A 6504-nucleotide genomic window follows, 5' to 3' on the forward strand; every position below is an offset into this window, starting at 1 on the left:
GAATTGAATAAATAGGCCCTTTTCAGCAAATTCACTTAGGAATAAAAAAGAAATCTCCCATTGTTCCACTAAAATTTCACCACAGCTAGCTCACACAATGACCCCTCTATGGTATCACTAAGTTTGCACCATTTTTACTGTGGAATTTTAAAAATATTGGGCCCCAAATGTCCCTCAAATTGAAAAAAATGGCACTTTCCAAAGATTTCACTTTGGGATAAAAAAGAAATCTTCAATTGTTCCACTAAAATTTCACCACAGCTAGCTCACCCAATGACCCCTCTACGAAATCACAAAGTTTGGAGACTTTTTACTGTGGAATTTTAAAAATATTGGGCCCCAAATGTCCCTTGAATTTCATAAATCGGCCCTTTTCAGCAAATTCACTTAGGAATAAAAAAGAAATCTCCCATTGTTCCACTAAAATTTCACCACAGCTAGCTCACACAATGACCCCTCTACGGTATCACTAAGTTTGGACCATTTTTACTGTGGAATTTTAAAAATATTGGGCCCCAAATGTCCCTCAAATTGAAAAAATAGGCACTTTCCAAAAATTTTACTTTGGGATAAAAAAAGAAATCTCCCATTGTTCCACTAAAATTTCACAACAGCTAGCTCACCCAATGACCCCTCTACGATATCACAAAGTTTGGAGTCTTTTTACTGTGGAAATTTAAAAATATAGGGCCCCAAATGTCCCTTGAATTTCATAAATCGGCCCTTTTCAGCAAATTCACTTAGGAATAAAAAAGAAATCTCCCATAGTTCCACTAAAATTTCACCGCAGCTAGCTCACCCAATGACCCCTCTACGATATCACAAAGTTTGGAGACTTTTTACTGTGGAATTTTAAAAATATAGGGCCCCAAACGTCCCTTGAATTTCATAAATTGGCCCTTTTCAGCAAATTCACTTAGGAATAAAAAAGAAATCTCCCATTGTTCCACTAAAATTTCACCACAGCTAGCTCACACAATGACCCCTCTACGGTATCACAAAGTTTGGAGACTTTTTACTGTGGAATTTTAAAAATATTCGGACCCATATGTCCCTCGAATTGGATAAATAGGCCCTTTTCATCAAATTCACTTAGGAATAAAAAAGAAATCTCCCATTGTTCCACTAAAATTTCACCACAGCTAGCTCACACAATGACCCCTCTATGGTATCACTAAGTTTGGACCATTTTTACTGTGGATTTTTAAAAATATTGGGCCCCAAACTTCCCTTGAATTTCATAAATTGGCCCTATTCAGCAAATTCACTTAGGAATAAAAAATAAAACTCCCATTGTTCCACTAACATTTGTGAGCTAGCTGTGGTGAAATTTTAGTGGAACAATGGGAGATTTCTTTTTTATTCCTAAGTGAATTTGCTGAAAAGGGCCGATTTATGAAATTCAAGGCACATTTGGGGCCCTATATTTTTAAAATTCCACAGTAAAAACTCTCCAAAATGTGTGATATTGTAGAGGGGTGATTGTGTGAGCTAGCTGTGGTGAAATTTTAGTGGAACAATGGGAGATTTCTTTTTTATTCCTAAGTGAATTTGCTGAAAAGGGCCGATTTATGAAATTCAAGGGACATTTGGGGCCCAATATTTTTAAAATTCCACAGTAAAAATGGTCCAAACTTAGTGATACCGTAGAGGGGTCATTGTTTGAGCTAGCTGTGGTGAAATTTTAGTGGCACAATGGGAGATTTCTTTTTTATTCCTAAGTGAATTTGCTGAAAAGGGCCTATTTATGCAATTCGAGGGACATATGGGTCCCAATATTTTTAAAATTCCACAGTAAAAAGTCTCCAAACTTTGTGATATCGTAGAGGGGTCATTGTGTGAGCTAGCTGTGGTGAAATGTTAGTGGCACAATGGGAGATTTCTTTTTTATTCCTAAGTGAATTTGCTGAAAAGGGCCAATTTATGAAATTCAAGGGACATTTGGGGCCCAATATTTTTAAAATTCTACAGTAAAAATAGTCCAAACTTAGTGATACCGTAGAGGGGTCATTGTGTGAGCTAGCTGTGGTGAAAATTTAGTGGAACAATGGGAGATTTCTTTTCTATTCCTAAGTGAATTTGCTGAAAAGGGCCGATTTATGAAATTCAAGGGACATTTGGGGCCCAATATTTTTACAATTCCACAGTAAAAATGGTCCAAACTTAGTGATACCATAGAGGGGTCATTGTGTGAGCTAGCTGTGGTGAAATTTTAGTGGAACAATGGGAGATTTCTTTTTTATTCATAAGTGAATTTGCTGAAAAGGGACGATTTATGAAATTCAAGGGACATATGGGGCACAATATTTTTAAAATTCCACAGTAAAAATGGTCCAAACTTAGTGATACCGTAGAGGGGTCATTGTGTGAGCTAGCTGTGGTGAAATTTTAGTGGAACAATGGGAGATTTATTTTTTATCCCAAAGTGACATTTTTGGAAAGTGAGTATTTTTGCAATTTGAGGGACATTTGGGGCCCAATATTTTTAAAATTCCACAGTAAAAATAGTCCAAACTTAGTGATACCGTAGAGGGGTCATTGTGTGAGCTAGCTGTGGTGAAACTTTAGTGGAACAATGGGAGATTTCTTTTTTATTCCTAAGTGAATTTGCTGAAAAGGGCCGATATATGAAATTCAAGGCACATTTGGGGCCCAATATTTTTAAAATTCCACAGTAAAAACTCTCCAAAATGTGTGATATCGTAGAGGGGTCATTGTGTGAGCTAGCTGTGGTGAAATTTTAGTGGAACAATGGGAGATTTCTTATTATTCCTAAGTGAATTTGCTGAAAAGGGACGATTTATGAAATTCAAGGGACATATGGGGCCCAATATTTTTAAAATTCCACAGTAAAAATGGTCCAAACTTAGTGATACCGTAGAGGGGTCATTGTGTGAGCTAGCTGTGGTGAAATTTTAGTGGAACAATGGGAGATTTATTTTTTATCCCAAAGTGACATTTTTGGAAAGTGAGTATTTTTGCAATTTGAGGGACATTTGGGGCCCAATATTTTTAAAATTCCACAGTAAAAATAGTCCAAACTTAGTGATACCATAGAGGGGTCATTGTGTGAGCTAGCTGTGGTGAAACTTTAGTGGAACAATGGGAGATTTCTTTTTTATTCCTAAGTGAATTTGCTGAAAAGGGCCGATTTATGAAATTCAAGGCACATTTGGGGCCCAATATTTTTAAAATTCCACAGTAAAAACTCTCCAAAATGTGTGATATCGTAGAGGGGTCATTGTGTGAGCTAGCTGTGGTGAAATTTTAGTGGAACAATGGGAGATTTCTTTTTATTCCTAAGTGAATTTGCTGAAAAGTGCCTATTTTTGCAATTTGAGGGACATTTGGGGCCCAATATTTTTAAAATTCCACAGTAAAAATGGTCCAAACTTAGTGATACCGTATAGGGATCATTGTGTGAGCTAGCTGTGGTGAGATTTTAGTGGAACAATGGGAGATTTCTTTTTTATTCCTAAGGTAATTTGCTGAAAAGGGCCTATTTATGCAATTCGAGGGACATATGGGTCCCAATATTTTTAAAATTCCACAGTAAAAAGTCTCCAAACTTTGTGATATCATAGAGAGGTCATTGTGTGAGCTAGCTGTGGTGAAATTTTAGTGGAACAATGGGAGATTTCTTTTTTATTCCTAAGTGAATTTGCTGAAAAGGGCCGATTTATGAAATTCAAGGGACATTTGGGGCCCAATATTTTTAAAATTCCACAGTAAAAATGGTCCAAACTTAGTGATACCGTAGAAGGGTCATTGTGTGAGCTAGCTGTTGTGAAATTTTAGTGGAACAATGGGAGATTTCTTTTTTATTCATAAGTGAATTTGCTGAAAAGGGACGATTTATGAAATTCAAGGGACATATGGGGCCCAATATTTTTAAAATTCCACAGTAAAAATGGTCCAAACTTAGTGATACCATAGAGGGGTCATTGTGTGAGCTAGCTGTGGTGAAATTTTAGTGGAACAATGGGAGATTTATTTTTTATCCCAAAGTGAAATTTTTGGAAAGTGAGTATTTTTGCAATTTGAGGGACATTTGGGGCCCAATATTTTTAAAATTCCACAGTAAAAATAGTCCAAACGTAGTGATACCGTAGAGGGGTCATTGTGTGGGCTAGCTGTGGTGAAATTTTAGTGGAACAATGGGAGATTTCTTTTTTATTCCTAAGTGAATTTGCTGAAAAGGGCCTATTTATGCAATTCGAGGGACATATGGGTCCCAATATTTTTAAAATTCCACAGTAAAAAGTCTCCAAACTTTGTGATATCGTAGAGGGGTCATTGTGTGAGCTAGCTGTGGTGAAATTTTAGTGGAACAATGGGAGATTTCTTATTATTCCTAAGTGAATTTGCTGAAAAGGGCCAATTTATGAAATTCAAGGGACATTTGGGGCCCAATATTTTTAAAATTCCACTGTAAAAATAGTCCAAACTTAGTGATACCGTAGAGGGGTCATTGTGTGAGCTAGCTGTGGTGAAATTTTAGTGGAACAATGGGAGATTTATTTTTTATCCCAAAGTGAAATTTTTGGAAAGTGAGTATTTTTGCAATTTGAGGGACATTTGGGGCCCAATATTTTTAAAATTCCACAGTAAAAATAGTCCAAACTTAGTGATACCGTAGAGGGGTCATTGTGTGGGCTAGCTGTGGTGAAATTTTAGTGGAACAATGGGAGATTTCTTTTTTATTCCTAAGTGAATTTGCTGAAAAGGGCCTATTTATGCAATTCGAGGGACATATGGGTCCCAATATTTTTAAAATTCCACAGTAAAAAGTCTCCAAACTTTGTGATATCATAGAGAGGTCATTGTGTGAGCTAGCTGTGGTGAAATTTTAGTGGAACAATGGGAGATTTCTTTTTTATTCCTAAGTGAATTTGCTGAAAAGGGCCGATTTATGAAATTCAAGGGACATTTGGGACCCAATATTTTTAAAATTCCACAGTAAAAATGGTCCAAACTTAGTGATACCGTAGAAGGGTCATTGTGTGAGCTAGCTGTTGTGAAATTTTAGTGGAACAATGGGAGATTTCTTTTTTATTCATAAGTGAGTTTGCTGAAAAGGGATGATTTATGAAATTCAAGGGACATATGGGGCCCAATATTTTTAAAATTCCACAGTAAAAATGGTCCAAACTTAGTGATACCATAGAGGGGTCATTGTGTGAGCTAGCTGTGGTGAAATTTTAGTGGAACAATGGGAGATTTATTTTTTATCCCAAAGTGAAATTTTTGGAAAGTGAGTATTTTTGCAATTTGAGGGACATTTGGGGCCCAATATTTTTAAAATTCCACAGTAAAAATAGTCCAAACTTAGTGATACCGTAGAGGGGTCATTGTGTGGGCTAGCTGTGGTGAAATTTTAGTGGAACAATGGGAGATTTCTTTTTTATTCCTAAGTGAATTTGCTGAAAAGGGCCAATTTATGAAATTCAAGGCACATTTGGGGCCCAATATTTTTAAAATTCCACAGTAAAAACTCTCCAAAATGTGTGATATCGTAGAGGGGTCATTGTGTGAGCTAGCTGTGGTGAAATTTTAGTGGAACAATGGGAGATTTCTTATTATTCCTAAGTGAATTTGCTGAAAAGGGCCGATTTATGAAATTCAAGGGACATTTGGGGCCCAATATTTTTAAAATTCCACAGTAAAAATGGTTCAAACTTAGTGATACCGTAGAGGGGTCATTGTGTGAGCTAGCTGTGGTGAAATTTTAGTGGAACAATGGGAGATTTCTTTTTTATTCCTAAGTGAATTTGCTGAAAAGTGCCTATTTTTGCAATTTGAGGGACATTTGGGGCCCAATATTTTTAAAATTCCACAGTAAAAATGGTCCAAACTTAGTGATACTGTAGAGGGATCATTGTGTGAGCTAGCTGTGGTGAAATTTTAGTGGAACAATGGGAGATTTCTTTTTTATTCCTAAGGTAATTTTCTGAAAAGGGCCTATTAATGCAATTCGAGGGACATATGGGTCCCAATATTTTTAAAATTCCACAATAAAAAGTCTCCAAACTTTGTGATATCATAGAGAGGTCATTGTGTGAGCTAGCTGTGGTGAAATTTTAGTGGAACAATGGGAGATTTCTTTTTTATTCCTAAGTGAATTTGCTGAAAAGGGCCGATTTATGAAATTCAAGGGACATTTGGGGCCCAATATTTTTAAAATTCCAAAGTAAAAATGGTCCAAACTTAGTGATACCGTAGAGGGGTCATTGTGTGAGATAGCTGTGGTGAAATTTTAGTGGAACAATGGGAGATTTCTTTTTTATCCCAAAGTGAAATTTTTGGAAAGTGACTATTTTTGCAATTTGAGGGACATTTGGGGCCCAATATTTTTAAAATTCCTCAGTAAAAATGGTCCAAACTTAGTGATACCATAGAGGGTTCATTGTGTGAGCTAGCTGTGGTGAAATTTTAGTGGAACAATGGGAGATTTCTTTTTTATCCCAAAGTGAAATTTTTGGAAAGTGAGTATTTTTGCAATAT

This window comes from Bombina bombina, chromosome 4, assembly GCF_027579735.1.
Source record: "Bombina bombina isolate aBomBom1 chromosome 4, aBomBom1.pri, whole genome shotgun sequence".
Taxonomy (NCBI): Eukaryota; Metazoa; Chordata; class Amphibia; order Anura; family Bombinatoridae; genus Bombina; species Bombina bombina.